Here is a 27,734-nt window from a genome sequence, read left to right on the forward strand (position 1 = left end):
AACTACTCTTTTTATAACTATTACTCCAGTCAATTTCGTCCTTATTAACTCTACCGTTGGGTCTGGTATAGTATCAATATGACGTAGATCAATATAAGAAGTCATCAACGACTCCTTCTCAGTAGGCACGATCCATGGATGCACAACCTAGAAAAAAAGACAGATACATTTAAATCATATTATATAATAATTTTCACAGTTGGGGTTAATATTTTAACAGTCAACTTCTGCAACAGATTAATAATATGTTGCATTAGATTACTCATCTATTTCATAGTTTGCAGTAGATAGTTAAAATCTATTTTAGTCGGGTTCAGAGAACCAGAGCAATACATGGATAATCTAATGCAAAATATCAATCATCTATTACACCAATTGCATAATATGGGTAATCTGTTGGATTACATATTATGCAACAGATGATCTGTATGTGTATTAACAATATGTTATATCAGATTACACATCTGTTGTATAATTTGCAGTAGATGGTTAATCTGATAGGAGTCGATTTCAGAGAACCAATGCAACAGATGTGTAATCTGATGCAAGATATCAATCACCTATCATAATAGGTTATCCATCTATTGCACCAGTTGGCACATGACGGATAATCTGTCATAACAGCATCAGATATAACATCATTTGCACCAGATATAATATCTGTTCAATATCTTTATTGAGTAAAATTATTTTATTTGAAGAAGATGTACTGCATCAATCGAAGGGTTAAAGAGATCATCCTCCTTAATTTTGGTATTGCTCTTTGCAGCCAACCACCTAAATATTCTTAGATGAGAAACCTCATCTAGGTAATCTATTACCTACTTTTGGAGGGGAGAAGTGGCTTCAAATGCCCAAGCCTAAAAAATATAAACAGGAAGCAAGCAAAAAAAAGTCATAATAACTAACTATATCTAATATAACTTAATGGATAAGTTAAAATAGTGATTAATTTTACCATGAAATCCCAAGGAAAGCCGTATAATATGGTCGTCCCTGAGGATAGCTTTGTCAGTAAATATTGGATAGTCAAGTAGAAGCTGTCATATCCCTAGGGATAATTGTTGAATTTATCAAAATCCTCAGCACGCGCCAAATTATCTTTTATGACCTTGCTGACGTCTCTTACCAATATAACTGAATGGGAAAACCAAACTAAGCACAATTTCTCCCTGTACTATTTTAGAATGGTTTATCCATGAGATCTATCAACAAATCCAATGCTTTATAGCCACGTCGAGCAATGTCAAACAACACATTTATTTTTTCCTTGCATTTTCTTGCCTTGGATATTTTGCGGGGTGTTCTCTTGGCAATAAGTGGTTCTTCTGGATGATGGCATCTCAAGCCTGTCACTATAGCAAACTCTTGCAAGCCCAAACAAACTGGCATGCCATAGTAGTTGATCTAGATTTCATCCATCTTTTTGTTGCCCCCATCCTTTGGATCTTCATCATTCCCCACGTACTTGATCCTGTGCTTGAGAATACCATATACCATTTTCATTAGGAAACGGGCAGGGGCGTCCTCAGCTAGCTTAATAAAGCATCTAAAGCAGCTCTTCTTAAAAAGTTCGTCTATATTTTTGACCTTCATAATTTTTCTAAAACAAATAAATTTACTCCCCATCTGACATTTAACTACAATTTCACCAGTTAGTTCTTCTTATTTATTTTTGTCATTTATAGGCATCGTAACTTAAAACTTGTCAATACTAAAAGTTTTAACAGGATCATACTGGGATGTCGATATTAATTCATGCCCCACTGGTGATCCTTTATCATCATGTTGATGATCATCCTCTTTCTCACTCTCTAATTCCTTCTCTTTATTTTCTTCATCACCATCTACAGACCCTTGTCCACTTCTCTCAAAATTATTTTTATATCTCTCCTCAGCCTCACTTTGTTTCCCTGACTGAGATTATTTAGGAAGCTCCTCCGAATCCCTTTGTACTGTAGCCATTTTTTGGGGGTAGTCAGACGTTGATCCACTTTCACATTCTTTTCTTTTGGGAGACATGTTTTACCTACAAACAATAGAAAAATAAAAATTATATTACAATTGATGTATCCATAAATTTTAAAAAATACGTTACAAACACCACCAATAACGACACACCAACAGCCATCACCACCACAAACACCACCAACCAATTCCACAAATACCATGAATATCAACATCACCAACAGCCACCATAAATACCATAAACCAGTGCCGCTATAAACACCACCAACCAATTCCATAAATAGCCACTACCAGTGCCATCATGACGACGACGACGATGACCACCACCACCATAAACAGCACAAATACCATCCAACAATACCATGATAGTCAATGAAACACTGCAATAGAAACTAGGGTTTTCTTGAGTTCTTTCTACAATTTTACCATCAAAACTCAAAATTGTAAACCCATTCATGAAGATAATACAACTAAAAATTTTATTTTTTATAATTAACTTAAAATCCCTTATTTTTTTTAGAAAAAAATAACAAATATAAAACTCTTTTCAAACTCCGTTACCTATGAAGATAGAGAAAATGATTGATACAAGTACGAATGAAGTCGAAAATAACACCTATGTGGTTAGAAATGAGAGTAGTTGTAGTTGTTGTCTGTACTGTATAATTGAGCGAGAAAGATGAAAGAGCGAGAACTTGAGATTTAAAATGATGAAATATTTTTATCACAAATGGATATGGGTTGATTTGTATTTTGGAAACGAATGACAAGTTTTGAAAATATTAATTTGGTCCGAGTTGATCTTAATTATTTTTAAAATTATAAAAGATATGTATAATTTTTAACCCTCTCATCATACAATTGCCAAAATACTCAATTAAAGTTGTAGTTGACCTTATGAACTTATCCACCTCTGGTCCTAGATTAATAAATTTAGGTATATGAACTTAATTAAAATTGTATAAAATCAAATGTTCAATTTGTTGTATCAGATACTTATTTGTTGCAAATTATCAAATAGATTAAGTAATCTATTATGATAAATTACCCATATTTTGTAAATTATCAAATAGATTATCACATGTCGCAACAGATTACCCATCTATTGTAAATTATCAAATAGAGGCTGTCATCTATTATAGTTGACCCTATGAGAACTCACCCCTGGTCCAAGATTAATCAATTAAGGTATTGGTCTAACATATGAGGTGGTAAGAATTGGTTCAGCTTAGAGTGATCGATCGATGACTCTGGTCGGGAGGAACACAATACCGTCTTATCATTCACTTGCCAAAAGACTCAATTAAAGTTGTATTTGACTATATGAGAACTCACCACTGGGCATAGATTAATCAATTAGGGTATTAGTCTAACATATAAGGTGGTAAGAATCGGTTCAGCTCAGAGTGATCGATCGATGACTCTGGTTGGGAGGAACGCAATACCCTATAATCATTCAATTACCAAAAAACTCAATTGACGTTGTATTTAACCCTATGATAACTCACCCCTGGTCCTAGATTAATCAATTAGGGTATTGTTCTAACATATGAGGTGGTAAAAATTGGTTCAGCTCAGAGTGATTGATTGATGACTCTGGTCGGGAGGAACGCAATACCTTCTCATTATTCAATTGCCAAAAGACTCAATTAAAGTTGTAGTTGACCCTTATGAGAACTCACCCCTGGTCCTAGATTAATCAATTTAACGTATTGGTCAAACATATGAGGTAGTAAGAATTGGTTCAGCTCAGAGTGATCTATCAACGACCCTGGTCGGGAGAAAAGAAATTCCATCTCATCATTCAATTGCCAAAAGACTCAATTAAAGTTGTAGTTGACCCTATGAGAACTCACCTTTGGTCCTAGATTAATCAATTAGGGTATTGGTCTAACATATGAGGTGGTAAGAATCAGTTCAACTCAGAGTGATCGATCGATGACTCTGGTCGGGAGGAACACAATACCATCTCACCATTAAATTGCCAAAAGAATCAATTGAATTTGTAGTTGACCCTATGAGAACTCACCCCTGGTCCTAGATTAATTAATTTAAGGTATTGGTCTAATATATGAGGTAGTAAGAATCGGTTCATCTCAGAGTGATCGATCGATGACTCTAGTAGGGAGGAACGCAATACCGTGTCATCATTCAATTGCCAAAATACTCAATTGAAGTTGTAGTTTACCCTATGAGAACTCACCCCTGGTCATAGATTAATCAATTAGAGGTCGTTTGGTAGAGTGTATAAGAACAATGCAAAATATAGTATATTAGTAATGCTTGCATTAGTAATACTTGTATTAGTTATTCATGTATTATTTCTTATACATTGTTTGATTTGATGTATAAGAAATAATACATCTTACATAATTTCTATAAAAGAAATTTTTGTTTACAAAAATACCCTTCTTTGATTTTATACACTTTTTGGCAACAAAGTTCTTTTGTTATTTCAAACATAATTAATATTGTTGAACTATTTTATAGAGGTTTAGGATTAATTGCAAGACCTTCTTATTTGGGTAAAAATATTACGCCGACGGATTAACATAGTCGAAACAAAAATAAAATATAAGACGTAAAATTAAGAAATAGTCTCAATTTTTTAAAAATCTTTTTAAAGACTCTCGAAGAAAAGAAAAAATATGTTATAGTTATTTAAATCAATCAATCGTTATTGTAAATTCAAATAGTGGGAGAAAAAATGGTGAAATGTTTTGAAAAGAGTCACTAGTCCAAATTAAAATGGCGGGAAAAGGAATGGTGAAATATTTGAGAGGGAAATTGAGGGGTATTAAGGTCATTTAATAAGTTAATGCATGTGTTTAAATTCTTTGTATTACTAATACATAGGAAATTGAGCATATATACTAGTACACACTCCAATACACAATAGAGTGTATAACTAATGCTTGCATTAGTTATACATAGGCAAAGAGTATTACCAAACAAGGTACTAGTAGTACATATTAACTAATGCATACATTATATTTTACAATACACACTACCAAACGACCCCTAAAGGTATTAGTCTAACATGTGAAATCAATTGAAATTGTATAAAACCAAATATTCAACCTGTTGCAACAAATGTATTTTCTGTTGGAATAAACAAATTAAGTCATCTATTGCAACATATTATGCATTTGTTGCGATGGATGACCGAGCATTGGAAATTTTCAAATAGAAATTGTTATCTATTGCACTTAGATGTTTTAAGACCCTTTTTTTTTAAAAAAAAAAAAGCAATTTAGGTATTTCCTGTCCGAGATAAAAAAAAGTTAAAATAGTTATACTAAGGCGGTAAAAAATATTACTTGGATAACTCAAAAATCTCCTGAGTGAGTAGTCTTATCTGGTCTTTTCAATGTCACCGTCTCCTCGTGCCCCTCAAAAGTCAAAAGTTATTAATGAATATTTAAAACCCATATGTAGAAGAATACTCTCTCGTTTATCCAAAACATAAGTAAAACTCAAGACAACTAAACTCATCTATCACTCTTTCTTCTTTATTCTCAATTCTTTTTCTTTTCTTTTTGCCTCTTTTTTCTCTCTTTTTTCTGATGAGGATCCTTTCGGATCTAAACTGATTAATATCTTTTCTCGACTGAACTAGATTTTTTGATCCCTTTATTTTTTTCACATTGCAGGTATGGTTCACTATTGCTCTTTCCATCTCGTCTTTTTCTTTGTATGTCATTTAAATTAGATATTTACATCTATTGCTATTGATGATTTATCTATTACCAGTTTTTTATTTATTGAGAAAAGTGAAGGAAAGGTGATTTTTAAGTCTTAAATGAACGAACCATTGTTTTTATATCTATTGCAAAATGCCTCATTGGTTGAACAGATGGGTAATCTGTTGTATCAGATTAGTCATCTATTGATTCACTATATTTTGTGTTACCCTTTTGTACAGACAGAGCAACTGTTTTAAGAAATCAAACCAGTAGCAAGGATGGTTTGATTAATTCCAATAGATGAGCGATCTGTTACAACATGTCATCCATCTGTTGTAACAGATGCCTCATCGGTTGAGAAGATGGGCAATCTGTTGCATCAGATTGGTCATATATTGATTTTCTCAATTTTGTGTTACCCTTTTGTAATATTCTTTTTCTTCTTCTCTTGCTTGATTTCAAATGTATTTCTCTTATTTGTAGATAAAAAAAAAAGTAAAACTGGATCCATTTTTGCCCGACCAGCATTAAAGGCAAGAGTAAAGATAGGTTTGGAGGAATAAGCTGCTTGTAGATGGAACCACTTCCTATGTGGGAGGTATGTATTACTGATCAACCTATCGTGAAAACACATATCCAGTACAATAATTTTGTGAATGTTTTTTCTTTACCTATTAGGCGTTAATTCTTTAAATAACATTTTGCATTTTATAGTTATGTTTGACAGTTTCGAACTGGTAAGGATGAGGGACCAAGTAGGTGGTGTCGATACCTTGTTATAATTTAATAACCATTTATGATTATGTTTTTGTGTCAAGTTTGTGGAAGGGTTCAGGTTTTTGGTGGTAGTGTAAATATCTAATAGTGATTGGACCAGTTTTAATGGCTCAATGAACTTCTTGAAAAGCCTCCAAAGTCTCATACTGCAGCAAACACTGATGGAACCAATAGAAATTACCTTGGTATAAATTTATATAGATGGGTTACTGGAGGAGACTATTATACAATAGTAAGTGCTTGGGAGAATACCTGTACGGGAAGGGGGAGGTTGAGAAGGCGATATATCATCTCAGACATTGTTTAAGAGGAAACACAAGGTAGGAAGGAAAGTGTAGCAAAATTGGTTGATGAAATTGACATGAAAAATAAAAAAACTGGATGAGCTGCGAATGTGAAAGTGTATCCAAAAATTAAAATCCACCAGTCGTTGAAGTAAAATAAGAATGGTCAACAGGACTGGAGCTGGACACTTTGCTAGAGAATGCAACTAGTGAGTGTGGCCTCAATGAAGACTTTCATAAAGTGCAGGACCAGAACTCTAAGGAAGAAGTTTTGCGACCACAGGAAATTGATACGATTGTCGATCAGTTAAAACCTGAACCAACTACTCCTAAATTATAAATATGGGATCAAGCCAAGGTGGAAATTTATCAAGTTAAACTTGCATCCCATGCCTCCTGTTTATGGCTCTATTCAGGTCAAAGGCAGTGGAAACAACAAGGCATGGGATTTCTACCCAACTTCAGACCTTTTTGTTTCTGCTGCCATCAACCTGAAAAAAGCCATAAATAGGAGGCATGGGATATAAGTTTAACTTGAGAAATTACCACCTTGGCTTGATCCTGTATTATTAATTAAGGAGTAGTTGGTTCAGGTTTCAACTTACCGACAATCGTATCAATTTCCTGTGCTCGCAAAACTTCTTCCTTAGATTTCTGGTCTTGCGCTTTGTTATAGTCTTCATTGAGGCACGCTCACTAGTTGCATTCTCTAGCAAAGTGTCTAGATCCAGTCCTATTGACCGTTCTTTTTTTTTTCAATGACCAATGGATTTTTATATTTGGATGCACTTCCACATTTGAAGCTCATCCTGTTTTTTCGTTTCTCATGTCAATTTCATTGGCCAAATTCGCTAGAATTTCTTGCTCGCTCCCTTATGTTCCTCTTAAACAAGGTCTGAGATGATATATGGCCTTCTCCACCTCCTCCTTCCCGCACAAGTATTCTCCCAAGCACCTACTGCTGTATAATAGTCTCCTCTAACAATCTATCCATATAAATTTGGATTAGGGGAATTTCTATTAGTTCCATCGTTGTTTGCTACAGTGAAAGGCTTCGGAGGCCTTTCAAGAAGTCTATTGTGCCATTAAAACTGGTCCAATCACTATTAGATATTTACACTGCCGCCAAAAACTTGAACTCTTCCCCAAATCTTGACACAAAAACATGAGCATAGATCATTATTAAATTATAATAGGGTATCGATACCATTGTCTTGGAACCCTTGGGCCTTATCAGTTTGCACCTATCAAACTAAATTGTACAATGCCGGATCTTGTTTGAAGGATCAGTGTCTAGTTGGTAAAAAACTGCATTCACAAAATCATTGCACTTTATGTGTGGCTATCACAGTAGACTGATCAATAATACATAACTCCCACGCATGAAAGTGGATCCATTGTATGCACCTTATTCTTCCTACCCTATCAAAGACACTACAGTGTTGTTTATTCATCTGCACGCATATGATGACTATTAAAATAAGGTGTGAAGAGTCATGACTTTTTTTATTTTAACACATTCAAAATAGCTGATGAATCAAAATCTCCATATGTTGCAACTGATAAATCAGCTGTTGGAAGAAATCAAAATATTTCCTCCAACATATGGTCCATTTGTCGCAACAGATAATCCATATGTTGTAACAGATTGTAAATCTGTTGTGACAGACCAGACATTATTTATTCATTTGTACGCATGTGGTGACTATTAAAAAAAGGTAGAGTCATGACTTTTATCTAACACATTCAAAACAGCCGATGAATTAAATTCTCCATCTGTTGCAACTGATGAATCAGCTAAACTTTATTTATTACTTGTATTTTTTCTGTTCTTGTGATAGCTCCAACAACTTCTCTTTAAAGAGCATATTCCTTTATCGTTGAGGTAAGTTTCTTTTTGGTGTAAATATACCAGTTTGTAGTGTACGTTGTATTACACTTGAACTCTTTTCTTTATATTTGTCAATTCATGCGTGTTCTAGATATGATGATCCTATTTGGGATATTGCTATTTTGCACGACACAGTGCAGAAACTTCAGAGGCACGTTAATGACCTACAAAGGGAGTTGGTCGATGTGAGAGCGACGATATTCAAAGAGATGCGGAGGCTGATGAGGACCCTGCTGTTATGAGTTAATTGGTCGACTGCCATTATTGATGATGATAATAATAATAATAATTAGAATGTGTTTTTTCTTTTAGTGTATGTATTTAAATTTTTCTATATCAGATCTATACCTAATGTATATTATTTTTCGTTTAATGAAAAATTTACTTTTAGTTGACTTCTGCTTTTTAATTCTTATTCAATTTTCATTTTGTCTATTTCTTCTTCCAAATATTTTACATGTTAACATGTCGACGGTTGGAGGGAAGGAGCAATTTTGAATCCAGTAGCAATAGCAATTTTGGCTTTTGAGTTCTTTCAACAAATGGACCATGTGTTGGAACAGATTGGTCATTAGTTGGGTTTTTGTCAATAGATTATCCATCTGTTGGAGGAAAATATTCCAGTTTTATGGAACTGTGTTATGTTCTTCCAGCTAATGTCCATCTGTTGCCACAGATGGGTAATATGTTGAAAATACTTGTGGCCTGCTGTATTGTTTAACAGTTCATGTTTGCCTCTTTTTATTGATGCACAAGTTATTAAAAAGATATTTTATATATAATAAATGATAACATTACGTTCACAACAATGAGTTAAATATATAAAAGTCCACAAAAAACAACTATACAAGTTTCAGCAATTACAATGATCATGGTGGATTAGAATTCGGGCATGTAGTTCTTTTGTGGCCAGCGCTTTTACATACAGAGCACTTGTTTCTTCTTGATAAAAATGATTCTCCGACTCCATGCCTCCTCTTATATGGTTTTCTTCCCAGTTTGATAGTGCTTGGTTCAATATATGGAGGAGGTATTAATCTCCCCATAAGCTCTGCAGGAGCAACCCAAGATTCTTTGGGAGGCACCGGAGTAATATGCCCACTATATGCCATTTCATATTTTTCCACCGAATAATATTGAGAGGAGTGCTAGTAAACTTCAGCTCTATATTTATGATCGTATTGAGCTTGAAGCACTGCCATAGCATGTGGACAGGGTATTTTGTCCAAGTCAAAAACTTTGCACGTACAAAATCTTGTTTTAAGATTTACCGTGACAATATCACCATGACCAGTGATACTGAATTTGTAATTAGTTATTTTATGAGGTAATAACCTATTCCCCAAACTAACATTCGTTGATATTATTTTTTCGATTTTGAGAACAAATCAGGTTTTTTTAGGCACTTGAACTGCACACTCTTTTCGTTAAAAAATTCGCCGTACTTCTAGCTTATTTTTTCAAACATAGCCTTGATGGGAAATTCTCTTTCATCGCTAAATAATGAATTCACCGATTCAGCTATGTTTGATTTCATAATATTGTACCTATACAAAAGAATCACTTAGTACGACATCATACTAAACTTGTAACTTAAACAAGACATTAAAATCGATAAGAATGTACCTATTTTACGGACAGAATGCCCGGTTCCATCTCTCAAAATCGACACGTATGAGAAATTCTGCTACCTTGGAATTCACATCCATTATTTGATTGAAATAGTATAAAAACCTCTCTCTACTATATGCTTTAGCTGCTCTATAAAAAGGGGTCACGACCCTTTCGTTGTGATAGTTGGCTCGAATATTCTCTCCAAGATGCCTGATACAACAACCAAAGTAATCTGAAGTGAAGAAACGTGAACCCATCTTTGGAATACTTGGATTCCTATCCGATACAAAACACAACTCCTTGGTATCTTTGACACAGCTTCACAGTTGTTAAAAAAAAATCATAAGAGGCATTACATTCCTTGTCCACTACACAAAAACCGATAGGAAAGATGTGATTCTCTGCATCCTACGCCACCACCGCTAGCAGAACTCGATTATACCTACTCTTCAAGAAGGTACCATCGATGGCTATGCCATTTCTCAAATTTTGAAAACCTTGAATCAAAGCACCATAGGATACAACAAAGTACTTGAACCTTCCATTTTCATCAAGATGCAATACCCTCTTACTTTTGGAATTTGTGGACTCAATCATGTAATGACAGACATCCAGGACTGCATACCCATGATCGACTGTCCCCCTAACCAAGTCCTTGACAATCCCCATGGTCGTATATATCTTCCAATAACAGACTAGGACACCCAATTTAGTAAGAAGTTTAATGGATATAACCCTTGTTGAAGGGCCTTTGCCATCGGTGAAACTACTCCTGAAATATTCAGTGAGGACCTTTGCCATGGCGTGAGAATTTTGGCTTGAGATGTGCTCCGAACCACATGTGTGATGCTTTCATGTTTATGAATAACAAATCTGTTAGAACTTACGTACTTCACTGCTCTCAACCACTACTTGCAGTTTGAATTAGCATATTTGAAGTAAGAGACACTTCTCGAATTAATCACCTTCTTTATTCTGAAATCTTTATTAAAGAAAGAAATAAATAAAGTGATAGATAGTTCATTCTTGTCCTTAAATGACATTCTAATAAAAAAGAAAGTCCCATCGTCTTGAAGATTTCTAGACTATGTCGATTGAGAAGAACTGCACATTGTATTGGTTGCATTAATGGGCATAGGTGTTTGATCATCATCTCGACTATTCATGTCTAGATCATCCAACCTATCATCAAAGATGTCTTGTTGTTGTTGTTCTTCTAAGTCCTGGTTCTCATTCTCTCTTGTCTTTTCTACCACGTACACCCTTAACACCGGCCTGGATGAATCTCTAAGATAAGCACGCAAATAAACCTGATTGGTTATTTTAAAAGACAGTACCTTTGATTTTCAAAGGAGCTGTGCATGTAGCTGATGGCGAGTTCTTCCGATTGAAAATTCAGTACACAATAACTGATGATTAATTTCACAAAATCATCATACGAAATATCACTTTGGACTGTCATAGCTATCATCTCTAGAATTTCACCCTCATTCCAACGCCATGCATGCCGATTGCTCTTCTCAATCTATTGACCATGAAAATCCACCCCTATTGTTATTGATCCCTCCATTAGTGGTACCTAAATAAAGTCATTTGTTAAAAAAGGTAATAGTGATTTCATAGTGCCGTAAATCAATCCCAATAGATGTGTAATCAATCGCAATAGATTACTTACCTTTTGGGATTCATGTTACGCTCCTAAAGCTAATTTTAACAGACGATTCATCTGTTGTAATAGGTGAATCATATGTTGCAACAGACTATACATCTGTTGGGATTGATGTTACAGTACTAAGGCACTTTTAAAGCTAATTCCAACAAATGAGTGACATGTTCCAACATATAATTAACCTATTGCGACAGGTGACTTACCTGTCACAACAGACTATGATTTGTTAGAATCGAGGTCAGGTTCTATCAAAACAGGTTACTAATATGTTGCAATAGACATTTACCGTCTATTGGAATCAAGTTCACATTTTGTTGTAATAGGTAAATAATCTATTACAATAGATATTACCCTGTTGCAACAGACAACATATCTGTTGGAATCGAGTTTAGGTTCTATTGTAATAGGTTAATAATCTTTTGCAACAAATATTTATCACGTTTCACCAGATAACTAATTTATTTAAACTAATAAATCATTTGTTGCAATAGATAATCCATCTGTTCGATTCATGTAACGGTCTATAGAACTATAAACATGAATCCAACATATCAGTCTTCCATTGAAATAGATGTCTCATTTGTTGCAACATATGATTTATCTATTTAAACAGATGGATCTTATGTTGGATTCATGATTGGGTTCTATCCATTGTTGGAAAAACAGCACAATAGCAGTTACCCAGATGAAAAATTCAACTAAAAATCATAATTTGACTTACAAAAGTCTCCTATGAAGTAATGTCAAAGTGGAAAGTGTTGTACGAAATAAAATTTGACCTAAGAAATTGGTCAAATAGTAACAGTAGTGGTAACAACAACAACAACAACGACAATGATCCACAAGAAGAAGATGAAGATGATAATGAAGTAGAAAATGATGATAATAAAGCAGAAGATGATGAATAAAGGAGCAACAACAATGAACAATAAAAATCGCTAAGAGAGAGAAAATAACAATGGATAAGAGAGAGAGAAAGACATTTTTTTCCCTCTGTTTCTCATTTTATTAGGTAAATATTTGGATCAAAGTGTAAATTTAAAAACTTGTAGGCTATTCTCAAACTTACCAAACTTTCTTAATCCATAATAAAGTAATTGTCATCTCCAATAAATTATTAAGACTTGTGTCACTTACACTAATTTTAAAACTCTTTTGTCACCTACAGCCCAAACCCCCATGTCACATTCTCATATTTTATCAAAAAATTTACTAAAGTTGATCTACATAATTGTGGAATGTTACATAGATACTTTCTTAAGTAGAACATGTCTACGTTTGCCTCCTTCCTTTGCTTCTACTTCAAAAACTAAATACTCTGGTCTAGACACACGCAAAAAAGTGGACCTCACCAATGAAAAAATAGAAAAATAGTTATCTAAATAAATATAAACTTTTGAGAATGTTACATTGTAAATCTATATCTATATATAATAATAAAGAAGAATCAATATAAGGTGATGTGACACCTCTCTTTGACCAAGGATCCTATTTATCTTTTTTTCTAAATTTTTTAGAGTTTTTCTTTCATTTTTTATTGTTTTATTTTTAAAATTATTTTCATTACTCACATCTCTTTATGTTCATTATAAATTATACTCTTAAATAATATTAATAAAATTCATAACTCTAAAACCTTTTATATTCATAACCCCTATTCATTTTGTTTTGCATTAAAATTTTCAATGACAATTCTTTTTCTTATGCATACAAATAATTTTTCTCGAAAGAATTTTAAAGAACAATAGTTAGATTCTTGTCATATCAATATCCTACTTCATTTGTATGTCAATCGAGCCTTAAGAGAGCAAAAAACAAACTAATTATTACATGAAACGAAAAAGTAGGACAACCAAATTGTTAATTAAAAGTGTTAGAGCAGTTGAAGATGAAATTTAATAAATTAAAAATATAAAAAAATAATACAATTTAAACTATATTTTAGCTGGTAAGATTTTTTTCTATTGCTATATGGTATGTCTCATACCCATAATGAGATGAGGATAAGAAAAACTGCCATAGTAGTAATCTTCTTTTTATCTACAATAAAAGTTTAAATAAAATTAGATTAAAGTGAAATACAATTAATTAATAGACTACACATAATATAAAAGAAAGTTGCTCTAACAAAATAATGCATATACCTTAAAAAATATAAAATTATAAAATATTTATTGATAAATTATACATAGCATAAAAGAAATCTACTCTAAGAAAATAAATAGAACTTAGAAGAGTAGCTTTCGGAATACACATATTATAGGATCTTCTGCTCCGCAACAATTATAAAACTTGGCAGAATAAGTAGGATCATCAATTCCTAGTTCATAATACCTACAAAGCGAAAAGAAGGAAGAGACTATGAAGTCAACCATCCTTGAAAAAAGATCTTGCATGATATGATGGCAAAATGACCAAAATACACTTAAAAATACCACTTCGGGAGTGAAAAAATATAGAGAAAAATGTTTACCAAATTTTAGAAACCAAATTCTTCAAAGGCATAGTAATACAAGAAATTAAAATTGCATAGTGTACCTATTAACAATTAAAGTTATTATTTTATAGTAGCAGAAGGTGGCAGCATAAAATTAAACATTAACCTCATCTTTTCTTTTTCCTCAAAAGGAATACACTAAAGTTTTGCATTCTGGAGGCAAAATTGATCCTTTTTCATCTGAGATAGAGCAACCGCTACGAGAAAGACATTCTTTAGTTATGCGACTAATGACGAGGAAACTTTAGGCCAAAAAAAAGGAGGACAAAGTTTTCCATGTCGAATAGTATTGAAATTGTCACTTTCCCCATTTATCTATAAAAGGAAGAATTGTTATTAGACATTTTAATAAAAAATTAAACAATTGGAGGTTATGAATATAAAAGGTGTTAGAGTTATGAATTTTATTAATATTAATTAAGAATTTAGTTTATTATGAACATAAAGAGATGTGAGTATAGGCGATGCAATTTTATTAAATTTAAATCCATACAAAATTTGGATTATATTAAATTCAAAATATATTAGTCCTAAATAAATATTATGGATTAATATAATTGAATTAATTATTTAAGTCCAAATAGATATGGATTTATATAAGACCCAATATTTATTGGGTTAGTCCATTAATTTGGGCTACAAATGATGAGCCCACTTTACTAAGCCCAAGATATTATCATATTCTAGAGGCCCAAATAAGCACCATGTGTCAAATGATATGGCATGCCAAGTCAAGTGAAGGAGCCAATAGGACCATTCCACATGTCAAACTGATGCAGCAGGCCCATGAAATAAAAACCCATAAAAGGCGCCACATCACTTAAATCTGATTGGTCAAAGAAAGTCCATATTTATCATGACTCTTCCTTTCCTACAACTATAAATAGGGGCCTCATAATTCAGAAAAAGGACCCCCCATCCCCAGATCTCTAACAAGTAGCAAGAGAAAGCTCGTGGATCAAATGCCGTAATTTCTCTAAAAAGCTCAAACATTCAAATCAAGTTCATCAAGATTCAAGATCAAGACTGCAATATTTAAGAACAAGCTCAAAATCTCTTGAATTCAAGCACAAGTCAAGATCAAGTCCCTCTCGTCTGCAAACCAAGTTCAAATTCAAAATTAAGATTTAAGCCCTTGAATTTCTATTTGAAAAGGCCAATCAGAGGATTTATAGAGATTGTAACACTCGCATTAAAATCAATAAATTGATTGTTGCAATATTTTTCTTATCTCAAATTATTTATTTTTTGGCCTCGAGAATTTTACTGTCCAACGAATTCTAGCAAGTCCAGTGGGATGATCTCTACTTCTTATCTCAATTTTTCCAACTGCAAAGTTTAATAACATTGAAATAACTTCCAAGAAGTTCAACTCTCAATCAACTGCTTCCAAGGCTGTTGATTTAAAGTTCTCTACTGAAGTAGAAAGAATCCTTGGTGTTACTTTCGAAAGCTCAGGAGTTGTCATGAGGAGCAAGGCAGGCTTGCTAGGACAACAAATACTTGCAGTGTCGTCCGCGCCAACTCTAATTTTTGAATCTTCAACCCCAAAAGGAACAAAGTCCAATGCAAGTGCTTTGAAAGTAGGAAGCAGTGTGGCAGAATCACTTAAGAAAACTCTAACTCTACTTGAGCATTTCAGTTCCAAATACTCTGGCGTAAAGAGCGATGATCGTTCAAGCAATTCATCATCTTCAACCACACCACATAAGTTGAGCACTTCAAAGATCAACTTGTGCAATTCTGTGTTACTATCCAACATATCTAGTGATTATGCAAGCGATGGTGATTGATGCTTCATCTATGGAGGAGCAACTTGTGAATTTGACAAGGGAAATTGAAAGCCTGACCAAATATGTTCAGAATCAAGATGCTCGGATTGATAAGATAGTGGATAGGGTAGAAGACTTGATAGATGAAGAGTCTAGCCATGCGCATGGAAAATCTCCAGAGGTTCATGAGATAGAAAATCTGGTGAAACAAACACCACCGAGTAGAGGTGTAAGTTTCTTCTGAGGGAATGACCCGATTGGGCAATTGAGGGAATTCATTGAAGGGACCCTCAAAGACAAGTATGATGTTGTCAACAAGTCTTCCCTCGCGTATGATAAGCCCTACACTGTAAGGATAGATAGCCTCCAAATGCCTGCCGACTATCAACCCTAATCTTTCAACAATTTAAGGCTAAACGGAACCCAAAACAGCATGTCGCACACTTTGTTGAGACATGTCATTATGCTAGAAATTACGATGACTATCTTGTAAATAGTTTGTTCGCTTCCTAAAGGGAAACACCTTTGATTGGGAGCAATTGGAGCATGAGTTCCTGAATCACTTCTACAGCACAAGGCATACAGTAAGCATGGTAGAGCTCACAAATACTCGACAAAGAAAGAATGAGCCAGTCATCAACTTTATTAATCGATGGAAAAATGTGAGCCTAAACTATAAAGATAGGCTCAGTAAAGCTTCTGTAATAGAGATGTGCGTCCAAGGAATGCACTGGGAGCTTCTCTACATCTTGCAAAGCATTAAGCCTAAATCCTTTGAAGAGCTAGCTACCCGTGCTCAAGATATATAATTGAGTATGTCTTCTGCTGAAAAGGGATCAATGCCTATCCATGACCCTCGAAGAGGAAAGGATAAGCAGGAACCCAAAAGATGGGGTAAGTTTGTCCCCAAAAATGACAACAAAGAGTCCATGAATGTTGAAATGTCTCCTGTGAAGGTCACCACAAAGGTGAGCGAGAAGAAAAGAGTGAAGATGACTTCTGGAGCACGTCCAAATTAGAAAACTTTGAAAGAGATGCAAGCAAAGAAATATCCCTTTCTCGATTCTAATGTTGCTAAGATTTTTGATAAACTCCTTGAGCATAAACTCATTGAACTCCCAGAGATAAAGCATCCCAATAAAGCTGGAAGGACGAATGACCCTAATTATTACAAATATCATAGGTTCGTAAGTCATCCTCTAGAAAAGTGCTTTGTCTTTAAAGATAAAGTCATGCAAACGGCAAAAGAGAAAAAGATCTTCTTTGATGATGAGATGGCCAGTTCTCATCAAATCTCTATTACTTTTGGCTCACTCGATCCAGTCCAAATATGTGTCAAAGAGAATAATGAGAAAATATTAGAGCCTGACAGGTCTTTAGTTAACGAAGGAAATAATGAAGGTTGGACTCTGGTGAAGAGACGCAGACGTAGGAGGATGAGTCTGTAAAAGAAGTCATCTGAGCAGCCAACCAGAAGGATAATGGTAAAGAAACCAAGGAAATAGAAGTTGGTTGAATTCCCAAAGAAGATGAGGGTTACGAAACTTTACCACCAAAAACTTCGGCGTCCGGTGACTTTAGAGGAATTCTTACTGAGTTGGTTTTGAGTAAAGACTGCCTAAGTCAACTTTGAGACATCTTGTTTTAATACCACCAAAGAGGGGGCAAAGGGTGATAATCTACCCATGGAGGTTCCTTCACCTTTCAAAAAGCTTGCTGAAACTCTTGGCGAAGAGGCACATGTATATGATACAAAAATCACATTTATAAATAATGATCTTCTTCTCAGTGAGACCCTACATAACCGTCCCTTATACATGGTAGATCAAATTCTAGGAAAAAAATTAATAGAATTTTGATAGACGAGGGATCTGGAGTCAATATCCTGCCTATCCACATGATGAAGGAACTTGGCATCGCTACTAGAAAACTAGAAAAAAGTCGTATAATGATCCAAGGCTTCAACCAAAGGGGACAAAGGGCTATGGGTTATATTAAGTTGGGGATTCATATGGATGATTTTCAATCAAACCCATTAATGCATGTGATCGATGCCAAAACTTCATACAATATATTGTTTGGTAGACCTTGGGTGCACGAGAACAAAATTATCTCGTCCTCTTACTATCAATGCTTGAAGTACATCGAAGACGGAGTGGAAATAAAGATAGTTGCCGATGACAAGTCATTCACTAAAGCTGAGTCATATTTTGCCGATGCAAAATTCTACTTAAAGAAACATAATGTGGATGATAAAAGGGTTGAAGATGTCATCAAGACTAAGTGTAACAATCTTACATCTAAGAAGGTCGCGGTGAGTGTTGAAAAAGTCACCACCAATAAGCCTCTCTCTACTTTAAATAAAGAAAGTGTCGCTCCTACGAAAAAAGTCAACTCCCGTACTTCGCTATGTATCGAAGTAAAGAAAAAGAAAGATCACCCATCGGATTCCCAAGATAATATGCTAAATGGGATAACTTTACCTATCAGGAAGATTGATGCAATAAATCCATCCTTAAGACTTCTTAAAGAGTCTGTTGCTCAAAATCCACCACAAGATATGATACTTCCTACAAAGTGTACGAAGGAAGGCTTTGACTCAAATGCATACAAGCTATTTGTAAAGGCTGGATATAATCCTAATAAGCCATCAAGGTTTGGCAAACTTCCACCCGAAGGGTAAAACTAGGTAGGCACGTGAAGGCCTAGGATATATGCAGCTACCTCTAATTTGCATCTCTATAAGAAGGGTAGTCAGTAATTACATCACCATGGAAGAATAATCCACTGCTGCTAATAAAAGACCCTCTGTATTTAACCGACTTGGATGGTCAACTATACGAACTTCTTTGTTTGAAAGGTTGGGACCTATAAATAATATGAAAAGCAACAAACATAAGAGGAGTCGTCAAAGCACGATGATGCACTCTTCACTTAAAATACAAAAGGATTTCCAAAGTTTGATTCTTTCTAGAATGAAGCGACAGACAGAACTAGTAGTTTCATTCAACGAGGTACTAAAAGCAAAGGTGCATATTGTGGTTTATACCAAGAAACACGAAGAAGATTAAGATAGTATTGGCTCCTCATATCATGTTACGACCCATAACGAGAAAGATATCTCATTTTAAATGAAGGTTGATGAAGAGGTAGAAGATGCATTTTGGTGTTATCATATATCCGTTAACGATGATGATCCTCAAGAAGAGGAAGATGTTAGAGATGCTCTATCACAACTTGAATAAGGAGTAAAGGCCATAATAGATCCCTTGAAGGAAGTTAATCTTGGAACCGGTGAAGACCCAAAACCAACTTACCTGAGTGCATTTCTAGAAGTGGAGGAGAAAATTTCTTATATGGATATACTCAAAGAATATATGGATGTATTTTCCTGGAGCTATAAGGAAATGCCTGGCTTAGATTCAAAAGTAGCGGTCCATCAGTTAGCAGTCAAAAATGGAACTTGTCCTGTTAAGCAAGCCAAAAGGAGCTTTTGGATAGAGTTGGTTCCATTGATCGAAAATAAAGTTAACAAAATCATTGAAGTTGGCTTTATTCATGAAGTCAAATATCCCATGTGGATTTCAAGTATTGTTCTAGTAGGGAAGAAGAATGGCCAAATTTGAGTTTGTGTCGACTTTCAAGATCTCAACAACGCCTGCCCTAAGAATGACTTTCCAATCCCCATACCAGAGTTGATGATTGATGCCACCACTGGTTATGAGGCAATGTCCTTCATGGATGATTCATCCGGCTACCAAATCTGTATAGTGCCAAAGGATAAAGAACTCACTGTATTTTGTATGCCCAAAGGTATTTATTGCTACAAGGTGATGCCTTTTGGTTTGAAGAATGATGGTGCCACTTATTAAAGGGATATGCAGAACATATTTGATGGCCTGCTCCATAAAAATTTTGAATGCTACATAGATGATCTAGTGGTGAAGTCAAGAAAGAGAGACAACCACTTAAAAGACCTAAGAATGGTATTCGAGTTACTTCGAGGATATCAACTTAGGATGAATCCATTGAAGTGTGCCTTTGGAGTTACTTCTGGAAAGTTTCTTGGCTTCATTATAGGACATCGAGGAATTGAAATTGATCAAGACAAGGTCGATGCTATTTTGAAGATGACCGAGCCTCAAAATATTGATGAGTTAAAAAGCCTTCAAGGAATGCTAGCATATTTAAGGAGGTTCATCTCAAACCTAGCTAGAAAATGTCAACCATTTAGTCGTCTCATAAAGAAGGATAGTCCATTTGAATGGGACCAAGCTCTAGTAATGCCTTTGAGAGTATCAAATCATACTTAATGAAGCCACCAATTCTCGCGGCACCCATACCTAGAAAACCCTTGATACTCTATATTGCGGCACAAGAGAGATCAGTTGGAGCACTACTGGCTTAAGAAAATAGTAAAGGCAAAGAAAACTCTCTTTATTATTTGAGAAAAATGATGACGCTGAATGGGATAAAGTATTCTCCAATTGAAAAGTTATGTTTGGCATTGACCTTCTCAATTCAAAAGATGAAACACTACTTTCAGGATTATGGTGTCCGTCTTGTGTCTAGGGAAAATCCTATCTAGTTTGTAATGTGGAAACCAGTCCTTAGTGACTGACTTGCGAAATGGTACCTTTAATTTTAACAGTTTGAGATTTTGTATGTTCCCCAAAAGACTATAAAGGGACAAGCGTTGGCTGACTTCTTGGCAGACTACCCGATACCTGATGATTGGGAACCAAGCGATGAACTTTTTGATGAATATGCAATGGTTATTGAAGTAAGACCCCCATGGAAGATGTACTTTGATGGTGCCGCACATCGAGATGGAGCTAGTGTCGGTGTGGTATTTGTCACTCCAAAAGAAGAGGTCATCCCATACTCTTTTACCCTTATAAATTGTTACTCTAATAATGTTGCTGAATATCAAGCTTTAATACTTGGACTTGAGATGGAAGTTGACATAAAACAACTGCAATTGCAAGTCTTTTGTGACTCCCAATTGGTGATCAAGCAGCTTTTGGGAAGGTATGAAGTCAGAAAGCCTGAGCTATGACCATATCATGATTATGCATAAAAGTTGATGGGGTGGCTTGGAGAGGTAACCCTCCAACATGTGCCAAGGATAGAAAATAAGCAAGATGATGCCTTAGTTTCTTTGGCCTCAACCCTAACTCTTCCAAATTTGATGCGAGTTACTATCCGCAAAGAAAAGGTAGTACCACTGTTAAATGAGGATGTAGAAAACAAGGTTAAATACCTCGTTGCCATGTCTTAATCTAAAAAAGAAGATTGGAGACAATCTATCATTGATTATTTATGTTATGGGATACTTTCAGAAGATCCAAGGAGAAGGGATGACATTCGTCGTCGTGCACCTTACTTTCTTTACTATAAGGACACACTATACAGAAGATCATTCGAAGGAGTACTCTTATGGTATTTGGGAGAGGAAAAAGCAATTCAACCTTTGTAAGAAGGACACTCAGGAGTGCGTGGATTACATCAATCTGGACCGAAGCTTCATTTTCACATTAAAAGGATGGGATACTATTGGCCAACGATGGTGAAAGATTGCTTGGACTATGCTAGAAAGTGCAAAGCTTGCCAATTCTATGCGAATTTCATTCATCAACCTCCTGAAGTACTACACCCAACTGTAGCATCTTAGCCATTCAATGCTTGGGGAATGGAAGTTGTTAGTTCACAACCAAAATCTTCTAGTGGACACTTACAAAATAGTTGTTGGCCGCTACAGATTACTTCTCAAAATGGGTTAAAGTTGTTGCTCTCAAGGAAGTAAAGAAAGAAAATATCTCAAACTTCATCCAAGTGAATATCATCTACTATTTTGGAATTTCTCAGTACATAATAACTGATAATGGGAAGCCATTTGATAACAAGCTGATGAAGAAAATCCGTGACCTCTTTGGTTTTAAGCAACGTAAGTCTTCTATGCACCAAGCTACCGCTAATTGCCTAGCTGAAGCATTCAATAAGACTTTATGCAACTTGTTAAAGAAAGTCGTCTTCAAATCCAAACGAGACTGGCATGAGCGAATGGAAAAAGCCTCATGGGCATATAGGACAACTTATCGTACACCGACGTAAGCAACCCCAAACTTACTTTCTTTTGGAGTTAAAGAAGTCCTGTCACTTGAGCATCAAATACCTTTTTTGAGACTGGCTATTCAACAAGGGCTAACCGATGAAGAAAATTCTAAGTTGCGTCTTACAGAGTTAGAAGCTCTTGATGAGAGAAGGCTGGAGGATCAACAAAATCTTGAATGTTATCTAGCCTGACTATCTCGTTGTTTTAACAAAAAGGTTTGCTTGAGGTGTTTCCAAGTTGGAGATCAATTCCTTGTAGTAAGAAGGCCCATCATCACTTCTTGTAAGTCTAGGGGAAAATTCATCCCGAAGTGGGATGGACCATATATCATACAAGAGGTATATTCAAATGGTGCTTACAAGCTTGTTGATACAGATGGCGTAAGGGTTGGCCCCATTAATGCTAAGTTCTTGAAGAAGTACTATCCTTGAAGAAAAATGTACACTCCTTAAGGCACGAGTATAAACTGCATGTACACTCCTTAAGGCATGAGTATAAACTGCATGTACACTCCTTAAGGCATGAGTATAAACTGCATATACACTCCTTAAGGCACGAGTATAAACTGCATGTACACTCCTTAAGGCACGAGTATAAACTGCATGTACACTCTTTAAGGCACGAGTATAAACTGCATGTACACATCTTAAAGCACGAGTATAAATTGCATGTACACTCCTTAAGGCACGAGTATAAATTGCATGTCCATTCCTGGCCCGTAAGAGTATAAACTGTGTACGGTTCAAAAAAATAAATGAAAGTCTGCTAGGTTGAAAACCTTGAAAGAGGCGGCCTAGGAAAAAGTTAGGACACAAAAAAAGAAAAAAAAATACTCACCCAGAACTATGTTGTGACTTGATCCTCTTTACTGAGGTACGTAGGTGCTTGGAATTTCGTTCTGAGTTTAGTTGCATAACTGTCAAAAAAAATATGTTCTTGCCAGTATCTACTATATGGATACCAAGTATGAAACTATTCTAATTAAATTTTGGACTTACTCTAAATATCGGTGACTCAAGGGAGGCAACCCGTCGAAAATAAAGAGAGTTCCTTCAATGGAATTTAGAATGCCAAAGTTCTCCAAGCCTACAACTAGAAGGATCTCAAAATTTTCATGTTTTAAGGTGGACAATATTTGTTCTTTTGCACCCTAAGAGGACCTCTAACGAGTTTATCCTTAAAGGATATTGAAATTTTCATGCCTTAAGGTGGACAAGATTTGTCCCTCTGCACCTTAATATAACCTTTCAAGAGCTTATCCTTAAAAGGATATCAAAATTTCCATGCCTTAAGGTGGACAAAATTTATCCCTTTGCTCCTTAAGCTGGCCTCTAACGGGTTTATTCTTAAAGGGATATCGAAATTTTCATGCCTTAAGGTGGACAAAATTTGTCCCTTTGCACCTGGACTCTCACAGGTTTATCCATAAAGGATATCAAAATTTTCATGCCTTAAGGTGGAAAAAATTTATCCCTTTGCACCTTAAGCTGGACTCTAACAGGTTTATCTTTAAAGGATATAGAAATTTCCATGCCTTAAGGTGGAAAAAATTTGTCCCTTTGCATCTTAAGATAGCCTCTAACAGGTTTATCCTTAAAAGGATCTCAAAATTTTCATGCCTTAAGGTGGACTATATTTGTCCCTTTGCACCTTAAGCTGGCCTCTAACGGGTTTATCCTTAAAAGGATATCGAAATTTCCATGCGTTAAGGTGGATAAAATTTGTCCCCTTGTACCTTAAGCTGAACATTGAAAAGGGACCATACTTAAATAAAATCACTGCACCATCTTCATGTAAAATTGGTCGGACTTAAGGTGACGGAGGGAAAGTTAAACTCTCACACCTTAATCCAATGTCCACCGTCTTCAAGTAAAATTGGTAGGACTTAAGGTGACGGAGGCAAAGTTAAAATCTCGCACCCTAAGGCGATTGTTGCATATTGCTTTTTGTTTTAATTCTTCAAAAAAAAAAAAAAAAAAAAGAGGAAACAAGAAAGAAAGCAAAAACACAAATAGAAAGGGTGTTACCTATCAAAGCGTTGTGCTCTTAAAGTTGTATATCACCAACTTGGATTGAGACAAGATTCCTTGATGAGAATAAATCCCTCAAAATCTAGTTTGAGGCAATCAAAACGCCCTTTGGTGGTGATGGTCCCACATCAAGAAATAAATTATTTGGTGAGGCAATGTAAATCTGGAATCCTCTGTCAGACAACATATAAGATCGACTTCAAAAAATTATCTAGAACAACAAAAAAAGTGTTAAAATCCAAATTTTGGATATGTTATACATGCATGTTTCCGGAATCTATAGGATCAAGCAGATCATAATTTTGGTACTCTCACATTGAGATATAATTTTTTTTACTGATATCGCATAAATCTGAAATTGTTGATGCAACAAAACTCAATGTTGATTTCGGGATAATACCTGAAAATATCTCGATTGTATTAAATTATGAATTTTAGATATAATATAGAACTTTGTGTCTAATTTTACAAGAATCAAGCGGCTTGTAATTTCATCCTTCCTACTTCAAGATATGAAAGTTTTAGTAAGGACGCGCAGATCTGAAATTTTCAGCATGATAAAATTCAGGACTAACTTCAACAAATTATCGAGAATTATATTGAATGAATTTAAATTTAAATTTTTGATATGTTATAGATCTCAAAGTCTAATTTCTGGAATATCAAATGGTTCATAATTTTGATATTTTCTACCACTAATATGCTGTGCTGAAAAAAAGTGACGAAAATAAGAGAAAAGTAGGAGGGAAAGAAATTACCTCAATATTGTTGATGTCTTGAAAACCCCAAAATTGATATTGAAAAAGTGGGGAAACTACCTCCTTTTATAGAGTTGTAGGATGGTTGTTTTCTTCTCCAATATAAATTCAGATTGGAATACCTTTCATCTCCAAATTCAAATTGGAGATTGTTTCTTTCTCCAATATAAATTCAGATTGGGATAGTTTCTATCTCCAAATTCAAATTGGAGATTGTTTCCTTTTTCCATAAAAATTCAAATTGGAGGTTATTTCCTTCTCCCATACAAATTCTAATTGGAGGTTGATTTCCTTCTTTCATACAAATTCAAATTGGAGGTTGTTTCCTTCTCCCATACAAAGTTAAATTAAAGATTGTTTTCTTCTCCAATCTAAGTTTAAATCGGAAGAGTTTCATTCCTGGTTAAGTAAGGCAATGAAAAAGTCTGCCAAGACTATTTGAAATTGGATATCATGCCTCACCAATGGGTCTTAAGTATAGAGATTTGTGAAAATAAATAAGAGATCTTTGAGAGACAATGTCAATTTGGTTCGGCTTTAAAGTTTTTGAATGAGGTGTTCTTATGTATGGAAAATCGTTGAAGCATGAAGAAAACATGTTTAAATAATCATACTTCAAGGCTAGTCTCTAAAATATTAAATGTCCCAACAAGTCTTGAAGTATGAGGCATTTGTGGGCGATACAGTTTTATTAAATTTAAATTCGTACAAAATTTGGGATTATATTAAATTCAAAATATATTAGTCCCAAATAAATATTGCGGATTAATATAATTGAATAAATTATTTAAGTCCAAATAGGTATGGATTTAAATAAGACCCAATATTTATTGGGTTAGTTCATTAATTTGGGCTACAAATGATGAGCCCACTTTACTAAGACCAAGATATTGTCATATCCTAGAGGCCCAAATAAGCGCCAAGTGTCAAATGATGTGGCATGCCAAGTCATGTGAAGGAGCCAATAGGACCGTGCCACATGTCAAACTGATGCAGCAGACCCATGAAATAAAAACTCATAAAAGGCGCCACATCACTTAAATCTGATTGGTCAAAGAAAGTCCACATTCATCATGACTCTTTTTTTTCTACAACTATAAACAGGGGCCTCATAATTCAGAAAAAGGGCTCCCATCCCCAGATCTCTAACAAGTAGCAAGAGAAAGCTCGTGGATCAAACGCTGCAATTTCTCTAAAAAGCTCAAGCATTCAAATAAAGTTCATCAAGATTCAAGATCAAGACCGCAATATTCAAGAACAAGCTCAAAAGTCCTTGAATTCAAGTACAAGTCAAGATCAAGTCCCTTAATTCCGCAAACCAAGTTCAAATTCAAGATTAAGCTTTAAGCCCTTGAATTTATATTTGAAAAGGCGACTCAGAGGATTCATAGAGATTGTAACACTCGTATTGAAATCAATAAATTGATTGTTGCAATATTTTCTTGTCTCGAATTATTTATTTTTCGGCCTCGAGAATTTTATTTTCCAACAGTGAGTTATGAAATTAATTTTAAAAATAAAACAATTAAAAAATGAAAGAAAATTCCAAAAAAAAGAGAAAAAAAGATAAATAGAATCCTTGACCGAAGAGAGATATTCTTCTTTTATTGTTATATACAGATTATTATTGTAAGCAAAGTAAAGTACATTATGACTTGAAAGTAACTCTTCTTAGTTCAAATTCCCATCATAGAGGCAGGAGATGATAAAACCAACAAAATAAATAACGAAAATACAAGCAATTGTGTAATTTGTACTTACATATTTTCTTGAAAGTTACTATATCACAGTTCTGAACGTATTCATAAATTAGTTAGACAGTAGATAATTCTCAATAAGAAAAGTCAGACAAACCATTCATTAAACTACAAAATACAAAATCCTTTCCCTACAAAATCACTTTGTAGAATTTCCTTTGTGACACTTATCCTTAATCCATTTAAACCAAAAGAAGTTCTACTTTTCATCTTCTCTGCATCCACAAAAATCACAGCCTTCGCCTTGCAAGCCTCTACTGATCAAACACTCCAATCTTCATCCACAAACAACATTTTTTCTCTCTCTCCAAAAATAATCAAAACCGCAGCAACACGCTCTTTAGAAGCAACAACCGTTGCTAGACTATAATCTAAGTCTTTGAAAAAATCTTCAGAGATTGTTGATGTATAATAATGAAAAATGATACAATATATCAAAACATTATATTAATTGAATCATTGAAATAATACCATATATAATACAATGCAACACAATATGGGATACTTAACAACCTCATTCAAACAATATATGTGAATTATTGTTATCATTACGTGCAAGTATAATTAAATCTCAAAGATGGATTTGACAAACTTTCTTGTCCACAATTTCACGTAGACATAAACGGCTTAACCCAAACTTAAATAAAAAATCCCCCCCCCCCAAAAAAAATAAAAATAAAATCAAAGAAGTCCTAATTAACCCAACACACGACATGAACTTTTACTCCTAGGTAAATAGCTAAATGTCTAATTAATAACTTCTTCTTACAATATATTTTAGACTTTCTTCATTATTAATCATTGTAATATCTCTTACCATATATTTTGCTATTACCAAATATTTTAGAACTACTTAATTTTTAAAATATATTTTTCTCTTATCATATAATATATTAAAGTCTAATTAAATAATTTC

This window comes from Capsicum annuum, chromosome 5 (assembly GCF_002878395.1).
Source record: "Capsicum annuum cultivar UCD-10X-F1 chromosome 5, UCD10Xv1.1, whole genome shotgun sequence".
In the NCBI taxonomy this organism is placed as follows: Eukaryota; Viridiplantae; Streptophyta; class Magnoliopsida; order Solanales; family Solanaceae; genus Capsicum; species Capsicum annuum.